Source organism: Plecotus auritus (assembly GCF_963455305.1).
Source record: "Plecotus auritus genome assembly, chromosome: 3".
Classification (NCBI taxonomy): Eukaryota; Metazoa; Chordata; class Mammalia; order Chiroptera; family Vespertilionidae; genus Plecotus; species Plecotus auritus.
Genome location: NC_137772.1, coordinates 36,893,027 through 36,917,024, shown reverse-complemented (window position 1 = coordinate 36,917,024; position 23,998 = coordinate 36,893,027).

Here is a 23,998-nt window from a genome sequence, read left to right as displayed (position 1 = left end):
CCAAAAACCATGAAGTGCCTCAATATCAACTTAATGTATTTAACCCTCCAATGAACTTCTTTTGCTACATTTTTTCATGCATAATGCAATTTTATTAGTGATTTTTGCAATCATTTCCATGGGATTCTGATGATGATTATATTCACTAGCATTTTATGTAGGCAGAAAACAAAGTCCACATTTTTTTTTTTTTCAAAAGTACAATCTATCCACTCTGGAAATAGTGGCTATTAAACCATCATAAGGGTGTGAAAAATATATGAAAGTTCTCTTCATATTCTTAAAAAGGTATCCTTTTCTAGTTTTTGTTTGTGATTTTCATTTTATCTTAAAACATTTCAGAGAGAAATAGACAGGGAGAAAGAGATAGAAACATCAAAGATGAGAGAGAGTCACTGTTTGGCTGCCTCCTGCATGCCCCACACTGGGGATGGAGCCCGCAACCTGGGCATGTGCTCTGACCAGGAATCAAACCTTGACCTCCTGGTTCATAGGTCGATGCTCAACCACTGAACCATGCCAGCTGAACTGTTTGTAATTTTTAAAGTGCATGTATAATTGGTATAGTAGCACATGTTATTATTTAATTTATAAATAATTTGCATATATTAAATTCATATGAAGTTTATTTTCATTAAAAAGCTTCTGAAAACAATTTTTTTTCTTCAATCCATGTCAGACATGTGAACTTATTACAATACTCCAAAGTACTTATACTCTCACTACTTTTCCTTTTTTGAATTCAAATTGGTAGAAAAATTTAAGTTCATTTTCTCCTCGGATTCCTAGTTATTCTCGGTTGAACTGACTTGGAATTATTCATGTGATGGTTAAGAGATTTCAATGCTGGGGTGAAAATGGTAATGAGAAAAAAAGGTTATAAATAGTGTACATTAGATGATGACTAACTGCAATGTTTGGGGGAAGTAGAGAAAATTATAGGTGGAATGAAGTTTTACTTTAGGCTTCGTTAAAACTTCTAATGACAGAGTATTTAATATAATCTCAGTTAATGAGGTAATGGCGAGGTCACCAGACAGAACAGGCACAAAAAATCTCAACTTCATCAATATTGAAAAAAAATCAACCAGATTCAAATCTGAGCCTCTGCTTTAGCCATTATGCTACCTACCTCTTTGCTTACTACAGTGCCTGAGACATGGTTTATGCTCAGTAAATGTCTGTTGAATAACTAAATGAATACATTTATGACATCACTACAAAATTTCAAATATTTAAACCTTTGGCATCAATAGTAATAAAACTCTTGATTTCTAATGCATATGTTTAATTTGAAGAATATATATAAAATATTGAAGAAGACCACGGGAACCACAAATATAGAGTGAAAAAATAGAGACAACAAATTAAGTATAAGTAAGAGTAACTTTATGATTTGACCATCAAGAGCTGACTAGATCTTATATAACTGTGTGCTGTAATCTCTCTAACACAAACACATTAGAAATAGCGACTATTTTTTTCTAATTCAACAGGAAAACTTTTATGTATCAAATGTAATTCTCTGAATAATGACAAAAGTAACAAAATTCTAGTACTTTCGACTTCTGTGAATTATCCTAGACTTTTGTGCATGACATTTTGTTCAGGAATTTTAGAAAAGATGTGTTAATGCTGTTGAATGACTATTTGATGGGAGAAACATACCTAAAAGCAATTAAAATGGTTTATTAGTGTTAAAATATTGCATATTTAAACTAAAATATAAATACATTTAACATTTCTAAGGATAGTAAGGTGGGAACGATCATTTTAACCCATATTTATGATGGATGGAGGAAGGAGAATTCCAAAATTGTATGATCTTCAGGGGCTTAAAGAAAGAAAAGAATAAAGATCACAAGTAGAAGAACATAAATTTTTCCCACAAGAATAATAATTAAATCTTTAATTACAGGTAAAATATTAATAAAAATGCATTAAGCAAATGGATAAAAATTGCTTACATAAACTAGTGTGTTTACATTAACAAAGCAGTGCTATAATATTAGCTATTGAATTAAAGATGAAATGACTGCACTCTTTCCATTACACATTAAAGTATTCATTTTACATAATATGTAATTAGAACTTCACCTATACAGTAGAGCTCATACAAAAATATCAACTGATAAAAGTATAAAATAATGAGTTATTTAAAAAAAGAGAAAACTGGACAAGTTCAGTCTGGAAATTCTACCGTAAGTAAAGAAGAGATGTAGCAACTATCTGGGAAAGATTTGCAAACTTGATGAAATAAATAAGTCAGATCAATTATTTCTGTTACTCATGAAGGATAAAACTAGTCTCACGATGGAAGGGAAGCAGGAATAATATCATTGAAATGTACTGTCATGTTCCTCTGAATACATAAGCAAGAATTCTCCTTGGATTACTTTAAGATGATACCAGCATTTTGAACATTGAAAATAAGGAGAAATAACTTTCTAAATGTGTTTCATTATCTCAGGCTTTTGCAATATTTTAGGTTATGCTGTATAAAACAAACGTGGTTGGTCAATTTTGGTAAGAAAAAGAAATAAATGTCTTTCATTTAAAAATGATTTTTAAATTACAAGTCATTAAATTTGAAAAAAAAATGTTCATTTTTCAATTAATTTTATTATAAAACTAGAGGCCCAGTGCATGAAATTCGTGCATGAGGGAGGGGTGTCCCTCAGGCCAGCCTGCACCCTCTCCAATCTGGGACCCCTCGAGGGATGTCCAACTGCCTGTTTAGGCCTGATCCCAGTAGGATTGGGCCTAAATGGGCAGTCGTATATCCCTCTCACAATCCAGGACTGCTGGCTCCCAACTACTCACCTGCCTGCCTTCCTGATTGCCCCTTAACCACTCCCCTGCCAGCCTGATTGATGCCTAACTGTTCCCCTGGCAGCCTGATTGCCCCTAACTGCCTTTCCCTGCAGGCCTGGTCACCCCTAACTGCCCTCCCCTGCAGGCCCAGTTGCCCCCAATTTCCCTCCCTTTCAGGCCTGATCCCTCCCAACTGCCCCCCCTGCTGGCCATCTTGTGTCCACATGGGGGCAGCCATCTTTGACCACATGGGGGCAGCCATCTTGTGTGTTGGAGTGACAGTCAATTTTCACATTACTCTTTTATTAAATAGGATAGAGGCCTGCTGCATGGGTGGGGGCCAGCTGGTTTGCCCTGAAGGGTGTACCGGATCAGGGTGGGGGTTCCCTTGGGGCATGGGGCAGCCTGGGTGAGGGGGCTGTGGTGGTTTGTAGGCCAGCCATGCCCCCCAGCAACCCAAGTGGAGGCCCTGGTATCTGGGATTTATTTATCTTCTATAATTGAAACTTTGTAGCCTTGAGTGGAGGCCAAGGCAGGCCAGGACTACGGGAGCTTGGCTTCCTCCATTGCTGGGGAAACCCAAGCCCACTGCTCACTCTGTGGCTGCAGCCATCTTGGTTGGGTTAATTTGCATACTCACTCCTGATTGGCTAGTGGGCATGGCTTGTGGGTGTAGCAGAGTGATAGTTAATTTGCATATTACTCTTTTATTATATAGGATTAATTAATAATCAAACTATAAAATTTAATAAATAAACAATAAAATATTGTTTTACTATCTAAATATTTCTAAATTCATGAGACCTGTGAATTTTTTATATTTTGTTTTTGTTTGTTTTCTTTAAAAATTTACCATATATAGGAAGAATTATTTTTTTTTTTCTCTTTTAAGCAGTGGTTCTTAATCCAAGGTGATTTTGCCCTATTGTGGATATTTGACAATGTCTGGAGACTCAGGGGTTGCTACTGGCATGTAATGGATAGAAACATGCAAAATATCCTATAATACATTATACAGTTCCCCACATAAAGTAATGATCTACCCAAGATGTAAACAGTATGATGGTGGGAAATAGTCATATATCAAATTTGATTTTATAAAACATTTTGAAATCCATGATGATTTTTTTCACTATCTCTTAAATCTCCTGGTTGTGGTGAGTTCATATTGTTATTATTCTAAGATAGCATAAGGTTTGTTTCCCAAACACTTGAAGAGAATTTCAGAATATTGCAATCCCCTCTACTCTATTAACTAAGAGCCTGATATTCATAACACCCTATGACTAACAAAAATTAATAGAGCCTAATGTTTTTTCTTGATAAATGGAAAAATATTACTCATCATAATAAATCATCAAATTAAAACAAATTGTAGCTACTTTATCAAGTCTGAACTAGTTGCTATCTTGTTCTTTCTTTTTTGAAGCACTATTACACTATGTGTAAACAACTCAACTTCATGTCTCATCAAAAAATAGCATGAATATATTGAAGACATAATTGAGAATTTATTTCAGATATTCTCACCAACATACAAAACCACTAATTTTCTCCTATTCCTATCAATTTTCCTAAACATACAATTTATCAGTAGGTTCATACCAATGTTTCTACATGCTATGAATTGTTAGAACATTCAACAAACTTTTTAAAAAAATCATAATTGTGCCCAGCCGGTGTGTTTCAGTGGTTGAGCATCAATCTGTGAACCAGGAGGTTAAAGTTTGATTCCAGGTCAGGGCACACGCTGGGGTTGTTGGCTAGGTCCCCAGTGTAGAGCCTGCAGGAGGCAGCCAATCAATGATTCTCCCTCTCCCTTCCTCTCTGAAATGAATAAAAATATATTTTTTAAAATCCTAATTGTGTAAATGCAGTATAAAGGGCTCTTTTATAGAAAATTCAACACAGGTTTCTTTGTGAAGTTTTGGTAGCTTTGTTAGTATTTTCTAATGATGTTATGTGGGTCACATATGTCATGTCCTACTCCTTGAGCCTCAGGTTGCCTTTTTCCACAGTGGCTAAATCAAAAACTTTGATGAGGAAAAAAAAATAAGAACTTATTTCCCCTTCTCAAGTAAATACCATCAAAATAGAGCTCCATTTGAAGTGACCACTGTCTATTGCATTCTTAAGTACTCCCAAGAACTCTGCAGCCCTGTAAAGACAGACCATAATTGTTGTGTAAGAGCTCCACCTCCGTTTCAGGAGGTGTGGGAGAAAAGATGAAAGGTAACTTATATGAAAGATACTATTTCTGGTTAAATGTTTTATCACTTTCCCTGAGTTCGGTGCCAGCTTTCTTTTCTATTTAACAGATTTTTGTCTATCTAAAGGAAAGATCTGTGTTCAGCCTTCCTTATATATATGATAAGGTAAAATGTGGTAAGAAGCAACTGTGAACCATATTCTTCATAGGTAATCATTAGCTGTTGCTCATGTATATGTGCATGTCTGTGTGTAAAATATCAATATACATCCAGCTGTCATCTAACAGTCAGTTGTTCTTCACAATTAAATGGACTTTATTTTCCAATGTAGGATATATCCTGCATTTTAAATCAATTTCAAATAAAGTATAATTACATGTGACCGAGGTTTACCTCAAACTTCGATCACTCCCAATCTTAAATTTCTCCATTACTTTTCACTATCAGTATCTTTTTAATTTAAAGGCTGGGTCTACATATTTACATGTATTTTAATTAATTGCATTAAAAGGTTTTAAAAAACATCATCAAGAGCTGTTTGCTTTAGTAGATTGCTGGAGGCATCCCAGTAGCCAGACCTGACCTATTACATATCCACTGTTTTTCATAGATAATGGGTCATTAATGCAGCTAAGTGTTAAGTAGAAACACTCCCTGTTCCTAATATGTCCTTCAAAGTAGAGGAGCAATAAGTCATATACCACTTCTGGTTTCTCTCTCTGCCTCCTCTCTTACGTCATACCTGTGCGCTGAGGTATCTAGAGTATCTAATTAGAGTGGAGGTTGAGGGAAGAACTGGGCATCTTTATTCTGACCCTCTCCTCCTTGCCTGTATAAAAGGAGCACTCTTTCTGTCTGTCATTTTAGACTTTGTGGTAAAGGTTGATTGCCCTAGAATGAGAAACCTTCCTGCAGAACTTCCTAGAAGTGTGTGGGTAAATCTATGTGATACTCAAGTTGTGACCACATGTCCAAAACAATCCTATCATCGAGTCTTGACCTAAAATGCAGAGGCTATCTGCATCTTCATCCATCTGTTCTTCTGTTCAACTCACTTGGTTAGAGGCTTGGGCAGGGAGTAAGAAGCTATTTATTGGGTCTCTTCAAACACCCCAATGTAAGACCACATTAGTTTCTCTGATGATCACATCACACTGTTGATTTTAAGCAAATGCACTTGCAAACTAACATTTCTAAGAATTGCTGTGAACACTTATGCAATAGCATCATTTCCCCCCACCCCCAAGTTTACAACCTTCAATTTTTAATTTATTTCAAGCAAATTTCATGTGACAGTATTCATCACTTCACTTTCAAGATATTTTTGAATCTTGAGCTACTAACTTACATGTCATTACTCTCAGCTTAATTTCATTTTGAAATTTGATGAAAATGCCCTTTATGTCTTGGTCAAAGCTATCCATGTCAATGGTGAGTAGGACAAACCGGGTGGCATTTCAATAGACTTGTTCTCCTTTTAAATTTAATCTATTTATCAGTTTTCTCAGAGAGTGCCCCAAATCGGTAAATTTGTTTTATGATTAAAGCATAACGTATGTGTTGTGAATTAGACATTTTAATTGAATAGTTTAATGTCTTGACAAATGCATATAACCTTGTAACCCATATCCCAATCAAGATACAGAACAATTCCTTAACTCCAGAAATTTATCCCATGCCCATTTGCCAACCACATCACTACCATAGAAAATACTACTATTCTGATTTTTATCACCATATATTAGTTTTGCCTATTCATTGGTATCTACTTCTTTCTTTTCTGATTGCATTCTGCAGGTTTTTTGACTCTTTGCCTGTGGGCTCCATGCTATTCTTTGTCTTACACAAGGTCGGCCCTGAATAGTTACTTTTTTATGTTGGGTGTCTCATAACAAATATCAGAAATCTTTAATTGGCTTGCGAATGTACTCAAAATTATTTTGATACGGAATTTTGGTTTTATCAGTTGTTTTGAGCTTGAATTTATTGAGCATGGTCCAAAAATAGATACCACCCATTTGTTAGTGTCCCAGGAATGGGGTTTTATTTTCTATAAATGTGTATCCATCTCTCAGCTTTAGCTCTGAATGTTTATCAATCAGCTGGCTGTGGATTCTTCCCACATTGCTATGCCAAACTTAGAAAAATAAAAACAAACAAAAATTGGTGCTCGTGTAAATTTGAAGTCCTAGGTAATTAACAAATACTTTTTAGTAAGAGTATACCTCAAATATTGCAAGAGACACACGCTGAAATTTATTATTTATTGAAATTTCAAATTCAACTGGGCATTTTATAATTGTATGTGGAAACCCTATGCCACATGAATTATGATGCACTAACCCTACAGTAATAAGACATACATTATAACTCTTTTGGCAGGAAGAGTACCTTCTCTTAGGGGCACTCTTCTGAAAACAGGTTTTCCAGCAGGATGAATCATCACTCCATGATATTTCCCATATAACACTATTAAATATGCCATCTGGCTGCAGAAGCTCATTGGCTAAAATCTTTAACTTTTGTACAACTACTGTTTTTGTGTGTATTTTGTTGTAATGGAATTATACATAAAGGGAGTATATACACCAATGGCCCCAGCTCAACCTGTGGCTCTTGGAAGACTGAAACACTGATTTCCATTTCCTTCCCAGTTCCTCTGTTACTACCACTAATGCTATTCCTATGGCTTACTTTCAATTCTATATGCAGTGGTTATCAAACTTGCTGGAGTACTGGAATCACCTGAGGAATTTCATAAATCCTAACATCAAGGTTATATCCCAGACCAATTAAGTCAGAATCTCTAAGACATTTTTTAAATCATTGCAGTATGCAACCAAGGTTGAGAAATGGCACTTTATTGATTTCAGAGAGGAAGAGAGAGTGAAAGAAAGAAACATCAATGATGAGAGAGAATCATTGATCAGCTGCCTCCTGCACACCCCACACTGGGGATCGAGCACTCAATCCAGGCATGTGCCCTGACCAGGAATGGAACCATGACTTCCTAGTTCACAAGTTGATGTTCAACCACTGAGCCATGCCTGCTGGGCAAGAAATGGCACTTTATACCAACTCAACATGCAATATCCCATTCGTTTACAAGTTGAGGACTAGCCTTTGCTATAACTGCCCCTTCCCCAGTAATCAATTCATAGCACTTTCTTATGCTCTTGTTTATTTATTATCAGTATGCTTCTTTTACAACTGGGTCATTTTCCGATTCTTTATATCTAATTAATTTTAAATTTATTGTTTGAATGTGACCTTTGCTGGATCTGACAGAGCCACTCACATGGACTTGGCTCAGTTTCACCTCTATAGCTTTGCCTTTCTTAATACCTTGATATCAAGACCTAGTCAACTCATCAAAACCCACTGCTAGATATGATGGAGTTGAGATTTGGCCACCTAGGCCCTATGCACAGAGGAATTTTTGCAGTCTACTCTACAGGTTGATGATAATCATTCTATGATTATTTCATGAGCACTGATAAATATTCTTTTTGATTAATTACAGGGAAGATTTAAGCCTTATGCATCCCTCTAAGGACTTAAGATCATAGATTTTCTGGCTCCTGGGTCCTTATACAGAATAATAAAATTATAAGTTACCAGTTATGTAGAGAAAGAGGGGGCTGCAACTGAAAAGAGAGCCAATTACCAATGGCAATCAATTAACTATTGCAAATACTTGTAGCTATCCCTTGTGTAGCTGGGAAAATGCTATATTTCTTCAACAACTATTGCAATATCCATATATATTTAGGAATGAAAACTGATTTCCACTTCTCATCACATTCTCTTTCAGTCTTGGTAAGAGAAAAACAGTTATTATTTGGGCCCTAACTGTAAATTTGGGACTAAAATTTAAGCAGAAAGTCCTAGAAAATCTAGTCTACTAAGCAGAATAAGCAAACAAGTATAAATATTTTTACAAGATAAAATTAAACATATATAATAATGTATGTCAACTATAATTAAAAATAAAAATGATTTTAAACATTTTATTAAAGGAGATACATAATTGCTCTACACAACTTTCAGGTGGATGACAAAAGATCAAAGAGAGAAAGAGAGAGAACAAAAGAAAGAGTAAAATTTCGGCCAGGTTGTTTTTCTAATACTTGACTTGGATAGCTCTTAAAACACATGTCTCTCTTAAATTTTACCATGTATGGATTTTTAAATGCAATGACTAATGCTCACATTTCTGAGAATTATTCTTGGCAATGAAGGTATTTAGATACTACCTTTAAGCCAAGAGAAACACCCACCATCCTATCCTTTCCTAGATGTAGTACACAAAAACACTAAAAGGTGCATTATGGTTTTTTACATAAATGCTGTCTTAGTTAAAAAATTAAAATGTTTGCTTTTGAATTACATTGAAATTTATTTCTCCATAATTTTGCATAAAAAGTGTTTCCCTGGAATTAAGAAATAACTCCTGCATGTCACTTTTTCTCCAAAGAACTTAACACAAATAAAACACACACACACACACACACACACACACACACACACACACACACACAATTTCACTGCCAGTTACTTTACACACATGTAGGAAAAGAAAACAGAATTAATACCAGCTAGAGCCATGTCCATATCCTGAAATTCCATTAGTCTAAGAATGGGGTGACTTTTTACTATTTGTTTTCACCTGTATGGCTAAGAAAATGTAATATTACATGTACATTTAAACAAAACTTTCTCTATGGTGGACCATACACATATATATTGAAGGTTTAATTCAAGGTGTTGACATCATGCTTTACACCACTCGATACAGTCTGGATCTTGGTTTCCTCAGGGATTACTTCAGCAATAACTAGCAAGATAACTTGGCTCAGGGCACTACCTCTAGTTGAAGTATTTATCTTGAGAACCAAGGCATATGCGTTTTAAACTCAGTTCCACCAGGGTCACTTACACTTAAGACACGTAATCAGTTTCCTGATCTTGTTGTCTTAAAGGGATGTTCCATCCCCAATAAAGTATAGAACTTGTCTGCTAGTTCCAACATAAGGGAGCAGTAATTTGTCACTGAAGATCCATACCTTACTACTTACTGGGTGAGTGAACCTTCCTGACAGAAGTGTGATATCAAAGACACACTGAAACAATGAAGAAGAAGCACATTTGAGTCTATCCATTTAACCATGTCAACAGAATCAACTTCAGAAATAAAGAGATATCAGACCTTGTAGGTCTCACCCTCATTGTTTAATCTCACACGTATTTACTAAACATCTACAATATGTTAGTCCTTGTATTTTGGGATGAGGACACACCTCTGTCATTCTTAAGGCTTACAATTTAGTGTCATCCTCTGTCAATGTTCACTAAACTGAGAGTCAAAGGTAGGTGTTGAAAAACAACAACTATTCATGTATTTCATTTAATAGAACAAACATAATGTCAGTGATAAAGAAACTTCCTAATAAATCAGCACATATAGTTTTATAAATTTTAGAATCATATGCATTTAATTGAACTAATGAACATTCTAAAACAAATACGGTTGCATTGATATGATTTGGTGGCTTTACTCTAACTCTAGCCACCATTTAGCTCATTTCAAATGATAACAAATCATCTCTTGCACAAGGATCTTTGGTCAATTTTGGGATCTGGTGGATGGAACACTCTAGAGTTTTAGGGGTGACAACATATTTGTAGAGAGTGAGAATTTTATTCATATTCTGAAACAAACCTTCAATATAAGTGGGTTATATCCAATTCCTTTTAAAAGATAAATCTGAACATGTATGATTAGAATGCATAAAGGAGGTTACAAAATGTCTTGCCATGGGAAGATGGATTCTGCAAACTGCTTACACTTTCAACAGGCCTCACACAAGTAAAAATTAGTATATAATCAGGAAAATGGCAGACAGTATTGTCACTGAGCCAGATTCTTTGATGGATTGTTGTCACTCTGACCAAAAAGGATTTTCCATGCTGTCTCTGCCATATTGCCCAGTCTTTGTGAACACATAAAGTATTTTTCTTAAATGCAAAGATTATTTAGATGAAGTAATGCTCTCTTAGCAGGGAGGAAATGGCAAATAGGAGTGACATGTTTTTCCTGGAGTAAAAGAAATAGGTGAACCAAAACAGGAGAGGTTGTCTAGAATGGCAGATCCAAAAAAAACTACCCATAACTGGAGGGCTCTAAGAAGCCAGGAGATAAAGCAAGGAAAGGCCTGATTCTGAAGACAAATCACACACACATTGACAATTTCATCTAGGGCTGAAGAAATAAAAGACTACATCTTTTTTGGGAACTTAGAGTCATCTTAATGCTACACAATGTTATATCCTCAGTAGAAACTGTTCTTTCTTTTCTTGAAAATTGAACTTAATAAATATTGCACTGTTTCTTTTACTCATTTACTCTATGGCTTGTGCCAAAGATGTCCCTGCTACTTTCAGACATCTTGATCTCATTGTGACATGTCTCTGCCCCTTTAAACTTTTTACCTAAAATTGGACCAAGTAATCCCTCAGGACTGCAAGGCAGTCTGGCATTTTCAAAACTATAATTATTAAATAGCCAGAGCATGGAAAAAGGAAAAGAAAATTGTGAAAGATTTCCTGAGTACCAGCTCTGACTCATACATGAACTGTCCTTGATCTCCAAAGGGATGATATAACTTTCCTAGACACAATCTTTAGAAGCTCCTGGCCCTCACACTGCCTGATGTTTCCAGTATTCAAGAGCTATCTTTTCTTCTTCCTCAAACTACTTGCTCTAGCCTCAAGCAAGTCCCAAATTCATATTTGACTATAATACCAGGGCTTGAGCATACGGTGAATATTGAAAGCTGTGCAAACGCCCCTGTGCACCTCTGAAATCTTCTTAATGCTTTTCCTAAAAGTTATATATAAGGAAGCCAAGCATCTGGTGTTGACTGGAGGGCTGCATTCTTAGGGTCCCTTCAGATGAAAACTGAGGTGTCTCTATACATACTTAGTTGCTGAGGATACCAGTGCCTAAGCAATTTGAATTATTTTCCCTGTAGAATAGGCAATTAGCACACATTGATTGGCTCCATTGTGATAATCTGAATCAGTAAAAACAAACAGGTTGGCAATGTTTACATTTTGTATTCATATAAAAATTGAATCCTTTCTTACTTTATAATATGATTAGTAATTACTCAATAACTAACTATTGTCCAGAAAAAAATGATTATAGAAGTTTCCATAGCACCTGAAGTATCTAAAACCAATCAATGCCACTGATTTAACAACAGAAAAAATAACATATTTGCATCTACTCCAGAGGCAATTTACTTTGAAGAGCACTTTACAGAAATAGTTGATTTTTTAAAATTTATTTAAGAAGACTAAAAATGGTTAGGAACAGATTTATACTCATTAGCAAAGGGAATCCCTGTTGGCAAGTGATGTCACATTTCAACACACAAAAGCATATATAGTCAAGTAATCATATGCCATCATGTTTCCTGTTTCATTCACTAGTATTACAGTGAGGATATGAGAACACTCTGCATTTCCTTTCATTATTTGCTTTATGTTCTGTGAACTTCCTCTCTTATTGTAGTGTTTTCAGGGGGGAAACAATGGTGTACATGAAAGCATAGCATATTCTACTCTTTCCCGTTGGTCATAACCTTTACACAAAACAATCCTTTTCATATTGAATTTCAGGAGTTGGTCTCAGTCCAAAGGTAAATTATCTTGGAGAGCTTGAAGAAAATATAACCAGATGCATTGATTTATATAATTTAAAAAAATACTTTGCTGATTAAAAAACAACAACCTAAAGCATGCAATAGTCTGGAATGTTGATAACTTAGAAATGAGTGGATGTATTTTCATCAGACACTGAGAATTATAATTTAAATAGTGTCAAGATGAGGAAAAGTGCTTCCAAATCTTATGATTTTAAACTGTAAGCAAAACAAAATGAGCTACATTGTCCTTATGTTGCACTTGTTCTTTCAGAGTCTATTAAAGGAAATTAAAAAATAAAATTAACGTTAAAAGGATATAATAGAGTTTCCTTTTGTAAATAGTAAATATGTTAATATCTATCATATATTCAATAGTAATAGTTTTTATGTATTGTTGGCTATTTTTAGAAGCAAAGTAAAGGAAATCTTGGAAAAACTATGATAAAATAATATTCCTATGATAAGGCAATAACAATTCTAATAATATGATAAAATTAAACTATACTAGATGTAAAAAAAAGTACTAAAGAATGAATGACTGTACAGTGCAGATTTATAGTTTACACTGAACAAGAGTAAAATATCATACAGATGGCCATGTTGGTAAGCAGTCATTATTTAAAGAAATATATTTTCCTTTATTGAATTTAGAAGAACAAAATTTAAAACATTTCCCCATGAACTTTGTTGATCTGCATACTCTTCTTTATTTAAAAAACAGAAGATAGTAATTGCTTTTTAAAAAAAGTAAATGGGAAATTCATATTCTGAATTTTTATTTTAATACTAGAGGCCTGGTGCATGAAATTCATGCACAGGTAGGGTCCCTAGGCCTGGCCAGCAATCAAGGCTGATCTGTGGGGTGACGGGCGGGGCGATTGGGGCCCCTGTTCACACCTGCCTTGGCCTGGCACCGCCCACTCATCATCCCACCCCTCTCCCCTTGTCCCCGTCTGTGTGGTGACCAGTGGGGTGATTTGGGGCCCCTGCTCACACCCACTTTTGGCCTGGCGCCACCCGCTCACTTGTTCCACCATCCTGCTGTGGTCCTGCTCTCATCGGGACCCATGGGGGCCAGCAGTACTTCCACTGCCGCCCGCTGCCAGTGCCTCATCACTGATGCCTGCCATGTTCCACGCTGCCCCCTAGTGGTCAGCATTGTCTAGCTCCCAGTAGGTCGAACTCCCGCCCATGGGGACAATTGGCATATTAGCCTTTTATTATATTGGATAAGCTATATTTGTAACTGGTTTGTCCCATTGAAAAGATTGTGGTTAACCTGTCCTTAGAGTAAATATGTGCTCTAACATTTATAAATGAAGGTGCTTATCTTCAAAAATTGTTAATTTCATATTTCCTCCCTTATAGTGTTTTCAGAAAAACACAATGGTATTCATGTAAGCACATTATATCACACTGCTTTTTTTCACTTGTTCATAACTTTTCCACAAAGAGATTTCTTTCAGATTAACTGTCTAGGCTTGGTTTCAACCCAAAGCTAAATATCCCAGAGAAGCAACATTCTTTCCAAACCTGATTTTGCTCACTATAGCAGAAGAATAAGGACAAAGAAGTCTCAATGGCTATTACACATCTTCCAACTAGGTTAGCTCATAGTTTGCAGTTAAGCCTCAATGAATTAAGAGATGAGAGCAACTATCAGGAGAAAGTGGGGTCTCAGGGACGAAATCCCTCAGATCTAATAAATAAAATATAGCACACAGTTGGTGAGAAGGCCCATCATCTTATTTCTATGTAAACCCCGGAACTCATGGGCATTAACTGATTCTGACCAGTCAGGATAAGTTACAGCATGTTATGGTAACAACCCCAAATTAATAACAAAGGTTTTTATTGTTGTTGTTGTTGCTTGTTCGTTTGATTTATTTTTTATCTTTTTTTTTTTTTTTCTCTAGCTCACTATTATGGTTCACCTGGAGGGACTCTGCTCATCCTCAGCTTCACTTCAAGACTCAAGTTGATAGAATGGTTTCTATCAAGGGTATTATCTTACAAAGAGGAAAGAGATGTGGTAATTCACAGCAATCTGTGCATTTTACCACTGGCCAAAGTAGTCACAGGGCCAGCCTTATGGCAATGAGGCAAAGAAATATAACTATCCCCATGATAAAACAGTTTTGTTTTGTTAACAACAATATAGTCTGCCGTGTGGATGTTGCTAAAGTAAACACAATGAGAAAGTTTCTAATGGTATCAAAGGGAACAAAGAGCACTACTCTGAGACCCAGACAAGTAGAGATCCCTTATCTGGCCTCTCTCCTAGAAAGAATTCAGAAGGCCAAGTGAAAACAAAAGAGAAAATTAGCAAATCTGAATGTTAATTCAATGAGAAAAATTTTTAAATGATTAAGAATAAAGAAGAGAGAGAAGATGAACAACAATATCAGTAATGTATGTGGGAAAATGATGCCAGATCCTACAGACATTAAAAAGGTAATATGAGAATATTATGACTAATTTTATTCCATTAAATGTGACAACTCAGATGAAAAGGACAGAATCATTCAAGACTAAAACTTACCACAATTGACAAAAAAAGAAAATAAAAACCCAGAAAATCTAAATAAATAAAAAATACACTGTGTTTGTAGATTGAAGACTCAGTATTAATAAATACCAACTCTCCCCAAATATATCCATAGAGTCAATAGAATTCCAGTCAAAATGCTAAGTGGCTTTTTTAAAAAGAAGGAAAAAAAACAATTTTATTATATAATATAAAAAAAGACAAGAGATCTATAGCAACCAAAACAAATCTTGATGAAGAACAAATACTCACAAATAAGATTGATTTTAGGACTTACTATAAAGTTATAATATTAAAAATAATATGTATGGTATTTTTGCATGGATAGAGAAATAGATTAATGGAACAGAATAGATACAGAACATAAATGAAAACATACTTAATTGATTTTTAGTTGTCACCAAAAATATTCAACAGAAAATGGTGTTTTCCTAGAATAACCAGAAAAATGTATGTTAATAAATGATTTTGACCCCTGTCTGATATCAATGCAAACAAACATTTAAAATAGGTCATTGACTTAAATATAATAACTAAGTGTATAAAGCACCAAAAAGAAAACATAATAAAATATGTATATACCTTTGGGGTAGGAAATGTTTTCTTAAAGAGGACACAAAAAAGCATTAAACATAAAAAAGAAATTATGTATTGCACTTCACCAAAATAAAGAAAACAACTCTGTTTTAGTACAATGTAAAAGCAAGCCACACAGACTCAGAAAATACTTTAAATATATTCATACATAAAATTTTACAGGATTCACATCCAAACTATAAAAAGAACTACAAATCAATAGCAAAAAGACAAGTAACTCAGAAAAAAATTAGGCAAAAGTAGAGAACAGATACTTCAAAAAAGAAAATATATGCCTAAAAAGGACATAAAGCACTTGACATTATTAGTCATCAGGGAAATTCACATTAAATCCAGCATGAGATACTATTTCACACCTAGTAGAATGAATAAAGTTAAATAGAAAAACACATGAGCATATTAAAGCTGTGAGGATATAGAGCAAATGGGACTCCCATACATTTCTTTGTGGGAATATAAAATAATATGACTTCAGAACAATGTTTGGCAACTAAAGATACACCTACACTCTGATTCAGCAATTTCTTTTCTCTCCAATTATCCAAAAGAAATAAAAATATGTGTTCACAAAATATATCTACAAGTATGTTTATATCAGCTCATTCATAATAGCTAAAACTAAAAAACTAAAAGCAATGTACAAGAAAATGGATAAGCAAATTGAGGTATGTTTATACAATGGAAAACTTCTCGATAATAAAAATAATAAAATAGTGATTTATGCACCAACATTAATAAATCTCAAAAACATTGCACTGAGTGACAAAAACGCCTTATATATAAGAATTCATGCATAATATGTCCACGTATTTAGAGCACATAAACAAGCAAAACTGAAGTGTGGTAATATAAATCAGAATAATGATTACTTTTGGGGAGTGCAGTTATACTTGGGAATTTTCAGGGTTGATGATATATCTTGATTCAGATGGTGGTTACTCAAGTGTGCACATCTGTCAAAATCCATTGAATTGTGACAGGTGTGAGATGGTACCTCATTGCTGTTTTGATTTGCATCTCTTGGATGATTAGTGACTTTGAGCATGTTTTCATATGTCTCTTGGTCTCTGTACATCTTTTTTCGAAAGATGTCTATTTAGGTCCTTTGCCCGTTTTTTGATTGGATTGTTTATCTTCCTTTTATTAAGCTGTATGAGTTCCCTATAAATTTCAGAGATTAAACTCTTATCGGAGATAACATTGGCAAATATGTTTTCCCATGCAGTGGCCTTTCTTGTTTTTTTGATGGTTTCTTTTGCTGGGCAGAAGCTTTTTATTTTGATGTAGTCCCATTTGTTTATTTTCTCCTTAGTTTCCATTGACTTAGGAGCTTATCAGTAAAGATATTGCTATGACAAATGTCTGCTATTTTGCTGCCTATGGCTTCTTCTAAGATTTTCATGGTTTCCCATCTTACATTTAAGTCTTTTATCCATTTTGAGTTTATTTTTGTGTATGGTGGTCTAGTTTTATTTATTTTTTGCATGTATCTGTCCAATTTTCCCAACACCATTTATTGAAGAGATTGTCTTAACTCCATTGTATGCTCTTGCCTCCTTTGTCAGAATGGCTATCATCAACAAATCAACAAATGACAAGTGCTGGAGAGAATGCGGAGGGAAAGGAACCCTTGTGCACTGCTGGTGGGAATGCAGACTGGTGCAGCCACTGTGGAAAACAGTATTGAGTTTCCTCAAAAAATTAAAAATGGAACTTCCATTTGAACCAGTAATCCCACTTCTAGGAATATATCCCAAGAAAACAGAAACACCAATCAGAAAGGATATATGCACCCCTATGTTAATAGCAGAACAATTTACAATAGCTAAGATTTGGAAACAGCCTAAGTGTCCATCAGCAGAAGAGTGGATTAAAAAACTGTGGTACATCTACACTATGGAATACTATGCTGCTATAAAAAAGAAATTCTTACCATTTGCAACAGCATGGATGGAGCTGGAGAGCATTATGCTAAGTGAAATAAGCCAGTCAGAGAAAGATAAATATCACATGATCTCACTCATTTGTGGAATATAAAGAACATCATAAACTGATGAACAAAAATAGATACAGAAACAAAGAAGCATCTAATAGACTGTCAAACTTCAGCAGGAAGGCAGGAGAGGGTTGGGGGAGGAGGGTAAGAGATCAACCAAAGGACTTGTATGCATGCATATAAGCATAACCAATGGACACAGACACTAGGAGGATGAGGACATGTGCTGGGGAGTGGGGGAGGCTGGGGGGGGGGGTCAATGGGGGAAAAAGGAGACATATGTACTACTATTTGTAATACTTTAAACAATAATAATAATAATAAAGTACCTAGAAATAAATTTAACCAAGAAGGTTAAATAAATTTAACTCAGGATAAAAAATCAATTGAATTGTATGCTTACTATCTATATGTTTTATTATTTCATTACATAAAAAAAAATTATTTCAAATTATATACATATATATTCTCAAGTGTACAGGAAACATTCTCTAGGATAAACCATATGCTACATCACATAAAAGCCTCATTAAATTTAAAAGTATTGAATATGTCCTGTTGACCACAATATAATGAAATTAGAAATCAATAATAATAGAAAATGTGGTAATAAAACAACATATTCTTAAATAATAAGTCAAAGAAGAAATCACAAGGGAAACTAGATAATACTTTAAGATGAATAAAAATGAAGACCTAACATATCAAAACTTCTAAGATACAGAAATAGCATTTAGATGAAACTTTGTCATTATAAGCACCTATATTTTAAAAGATCAAAGATTTCAAATCAGCAATGTAACCTTGACCCTTAGAAAAGGAACAGTCTACTACATCTAAACCAAACAGAAGGAAGAAAATAATAAAGCCTAAAGCAGAAATCAATGAAATAAGTTAGAAAACAATAGAGAAAATCAAAGAAGCGAAAAGTTTAACATCAACATATTTGACAAACCTAAGTTAGAATAAGAGAGAAAAGGGAGAGGGTATAAAATTAGGAATAAAAGAGAATCATGGCCAAGTCGAATTTATGTCACAAATACAAGGTTGGTATAACATGTGAAAATCAATTAACCTGATACTCCTTATCAATATAATAAATGGACAAAACCACAAGGCAATCTCATGAGGCAGAGAAAGTATTTGACAAAATCCAATGTCCTTTAATAATAAAAACATACAATCAACTAGAAATAGAAAGCAACTTTGTAAACCAAATAAAGAGTATTAATAAACAACCCACAACTACCATCATACTTAATGGTGAAAGATTGGATACTTAACACCTAAAATCAGAAATAAGACAAGGTTGCCTGCCTTTACCACTGTGCTGGAGTTTCTAGCCTGGCAAATTAGGCAAGAAAATTAAATAAAACTTCCAGACTAGAAAAGAAAAACTAAGACAATCTCTGGCATAAGGATAGATACATATTTATTAATGGACTAGAATTGAAAGTCTAGAAGTAAACCATTACATCGATGGCCAATTAATAGTCAATATTAAGTAAATCATTACAATACATTACATTGATGTTCAATTGATCTTTGCACAGGTTACAAAAAAAAATAAATAGGAAAAGAATAGTCTTTTCAATCAATGATGCTTGCACAACTGTAGAGTCTCATGCAAAATAATAAATTTGGATTCGTTCCTCACAGAATACACAAAAATCAACTCAAAGAGTACAGAGCTGTAAGAGCTAAAATGATAGTTAGAAGAAAATACAGAATTGTCATGACCATGGATTATATCTTAAAAATGACACCAAAAGCACAAGTAACAAAAAAAGGGAAATAAGTAAACTTCATCAAAGTTTTTAAAAATTAAAGCTTTTTTGGTTCAATTTTGGTTTCATCCAGAAAGTAAAACGATAACCTATAGAATGGAAGATACTATTTGAAAATCTTGTAACTAGGCCCTGGCCAGGTAGCTCAGTTGATTAGAGAATCTCCCAACAAGGCTGTTGGTTCAATCTCTGCTCAAGACATGTATAACAAGCAGCCAATAAATGCACAGATAAATAGAACAACAAATGGATCTCTCTCTCTCTCTCTCTCTCAAAATTAATCAATAAAAAAATCACATATATAATAATAAGGGACTTTTAGCTTGAGTACATAACTTTTAACTAATAATAAAAGAGAACATAACCCATTTAAAAAGTGGGCAAAAGATATGATTAGAAATTTCTCCAGAATAGATATATAGTGATTAATAAACTAATGAAAAACTACCCAAAATTATTAGTATTTAGGAAAATGCAAATCAAAACCACAGGAAGACACCACTTCCTATCTGCTACTATCATTTTGCAAACTGGCCTCCATATAGGAAATTCAAGGACAAATCAAAGAAAGAGTCATACCACTCCAGATTAGTAGGTGGCATGTTTCATAAGCAAGAGAACTTACTTATGAGGTTTGGCTTGGGTGCCCCCACCTACCCACCAGAATCATAAAGATTTATATACAGGCCTTTAACTGGGTTCAGACGATCATCTAGATCGTCTCAACAACACATTACTTTCTCAAGGCTTGGTCCTTGACAATGACTAGTGTGGGAATGATGGACAGATATGGCACACCGAAGGAAAAAGATGTGGGTGAGGTGTCAGACTGCCCTCAGCTCTAGGTTAACCTCTCAATGACATGACATGTTGGACCTCCTCCAACAACTGCATTGGCTATAATCAAATGGACAAATAATTACAGATATTGGTGAGGATGTGGAAAAATGGAAACCTCATACATTGCTGATCACAATGTAAAATGGTGCAGTTCCTTTGGAGAAGTGTAGCAGTTCATCAAAACACTAAATATAGAGTCAGAACCAGCAATTTCACTTCTGGGTACATACTCAAGAGTAACAAAAATTTGTGTCCACACCAAAACTGTACACGAATTTTCATATGAGCATTATTAATAGTAGCCACAAGATGGAAAAATTCCAAATATCCAGTGACTGATAGAGGATAAGTAAGATGTGGCATAGCTATACAATGAGATATTATTCAGCAATTAAGAAATGAAGTACTGTAACATAAACATTGAAAACATTATGCTAAGTGAAAGAAGCTACTCACAAAAAAACCTGCATATTATATGATTCCATATATAAAATGTCCAGAATAGTCAGTTGTCACCAGGGCTGCAGAGAGGGAAGGGAATGCAGAATAATTGCTAATGTGTATAGGAATAAAAATGTTCTACAATTGATTGTGGTGATGGTGGCACACCATTATGGAATATACTACAAACTTTAAATTATACACTTAAAATGCATGAATTCTTTGGAAAGCGAATTGCATCTCACTAAGAATGTCATACACACACACACACACACACACACAATGAAAGAGAGAGCAAGAGTAAAACATATCTTCTAAACTTGATTAAGTAGAAGTATCTTAATTGGGAATAAAATTTTCACAAGTTGGAACCATTTTTAGACATACGTTACTCATTTTCTTACCATCTAGCACAGAAAAACCAGGGGAAAGAAAAAGGACACAGTAAAAACAACAGTATCAGGAGGCTTGGTCTTCAGTCAAGTTGAGCGATCCAACTCCACTTTGGCAAGTCATTTAATATCTCTGGGCTTTGGGTGTCTCACCTGTAACAAAGGGTGTTGGGAACAGAACACCTCCGAAGTTCCATCTCTAAAATTCTATGCATTTTTCATTGAATAACTGGATATTCACTTTCATTACCAGAATACTACCTTTCTGTTAAGCATGTCACATAGACTTGTTCCCATTTAATTTCAAACTATCGAAAGCCTTTTCCCCAAACTTATATAGATGTGACCTTGCTTCTAAATCAGGACAAATATTGACCTGTTATTTGAATGTCCATTGTGGTTACTTTCTACCTGACAATATCTTGGAATAGAAAGTCTAGTTAGAAGGAAAATGCTGAAGAGAGGAATAGTACAAAGGGCTTCATTTTATAGCCACAGAGGTGTAAATTTAGATTTAGTTATGTTCTTAAGAAATCAATCCCAATGCTCACGGTATTTGCTCAGACTTTAGAGCAGCTGAATACCAGTTGGTCAGAAACACAGATATTTGTTATTCACACTCTTCTTGACACATAATACATTTCCAAACATAAAATAGCAACTTTCAACCATGCAGAATAAAGAGGTTTCTGTGCATTACTAAGAAATTAAATACTGTGTCAGTGGAATAGAGAATGGACTTTAGATGGAGGATATGCTAAATTGTGTGTACTTGTTTATAATATTGAGTCTGAAGGAGGGATGGGGGCAAACTGTTTAAAGTCTTCTCACTCCGGCAAAGGTCACTGCCTCCATAAAGTGGGGGAAGATGTACTTCAAACACTTTATTACTAATAGTTGAGTCCATTATTATGTAAGTTATTGAAGCTTATGGTGAAAAGTCTGAAAATTGAATTCCTGAATTGAGTTTCATGTGTAACCGCAGAAACATATACCACATGTTCTTGAATATTGGTTTTTAAAAACAATTATGTCTATCCTCTTTACATTTTTTTTCCTTTTTTAATTATTGAGTAACAGTAATAATAGCTCCTATTTTGTTTAACACTCTTTTTACCCAGATGTAGTTTCATTGACTACATTGGTTTTACCTGCACGCATGTGTTACTTCTGAAGCACAGTTCCCTTCTGCAATGTCTGATTCAATGAACTGAAAGGGAGAGGTCAGGCTGCCATAAACCCTTAGAAAGATAAATACTCTGAAGTTCTATAGGGGGTGACAATAAAGAAGTTCTTAGTAGGAAACAAAACTTCCTTAGGGAGCACGGGGCACTTGAAGACATCATGCTGTCAGGTTTTTCTCTTACCTCCCACTCTGAATAATTACACATAAATACAACCAAGTCACAACATATGCTGATGGAAGGCTTGAGTGGGGAAATGTTATAAAAGGAAGTCTGCCTATCAAGGTAAAAATAGATGGAGTCAGACCCACACTCTTCTTTTTTTTTTAAAAAAAAAGAATTAATCCTCACCCAAGGATATTTTTTATATTAATGATTTTCAGAGAGAGTGGGAGGGAGGGAGGGGTTGGAAATAAGCATGGCACAGCATCTCCATCTTGGCTCTCAGAAGGCATCCACCCTGCTGAGGCCTTGATCTTGGCCTTCTGGCTTACAGAATTATAGACAATAAATTTATGTTGTGTAAGTCACTCAGTCTATGAAATCTAATGTAATATCTATTTTAAGTTATTCCACTAAGAAGATGATTAGTGGGAATATATATTGATATTTGACTGCCTCTTGATCTTGGAAGTACTTTAAAATCACTCTAAGTCAATTAAAACTGAACTTTCAAAGATCACCAATGATAGCTTATCCTATATAATAAAAGGATAATATGCAAATTGTCCCCTCAACTGGGATTTCGACCTGGAGTTCAACCAGGGGACAGGGCCAGCCTGCCAACCGCCTGCAGCCCCTCTCCCCAGCCTGCCCCACCTCCTATCATCCCCTCCTACCCCAATCAGGGGGCGAGGCCAGCTGGCCAACCTCCTGCATCCCCTCCCCCGTTCCAGCCAGCCCAATTGAGGTGGGCCGGCTGGACTCCACCCATGCAAGAATTTGTGCACTGGGCCTCTAGTTTTCAAATATAAGCCCTTTTGCATTCTTTTACTCTTGATCTTCCTTTGATTCTTGAAATTTTAATAAAAGCACATTCACTTTTTCACTCTGCTTTCTTTTCTTATTCAACAGTATATTTTATACTCATTTTTTAAAATATTAGTTTAATTTTATAAATCTAACATCTTAGTGTGATGGAATGGCTCAAAATACCTTACTCTCAAATCCTACATCTCCCATTAGATATTTGAGGATCTTTGTCTCACAGCTGCCATTATTATAATTGTCAATAAAATCACTTTATTGAGCACTTACTATATGTAACACACTACAAAAGCAGCACCATTTGCTGAGCTTTTACATGCATTATGTTACTTGGCCTCTGCAATGGTGAATTTTGTATGTCAACCTTTTCTATGGGGTTCCCAGATATTTGTCCAACATCATTTCAGGTGTGTCTGTGAGAGTGCCTCTGAATGAGAGTAACATTAGAATCAATAGACTGAGTAAAGCACTTGCCCTCTCTAATGTGAGT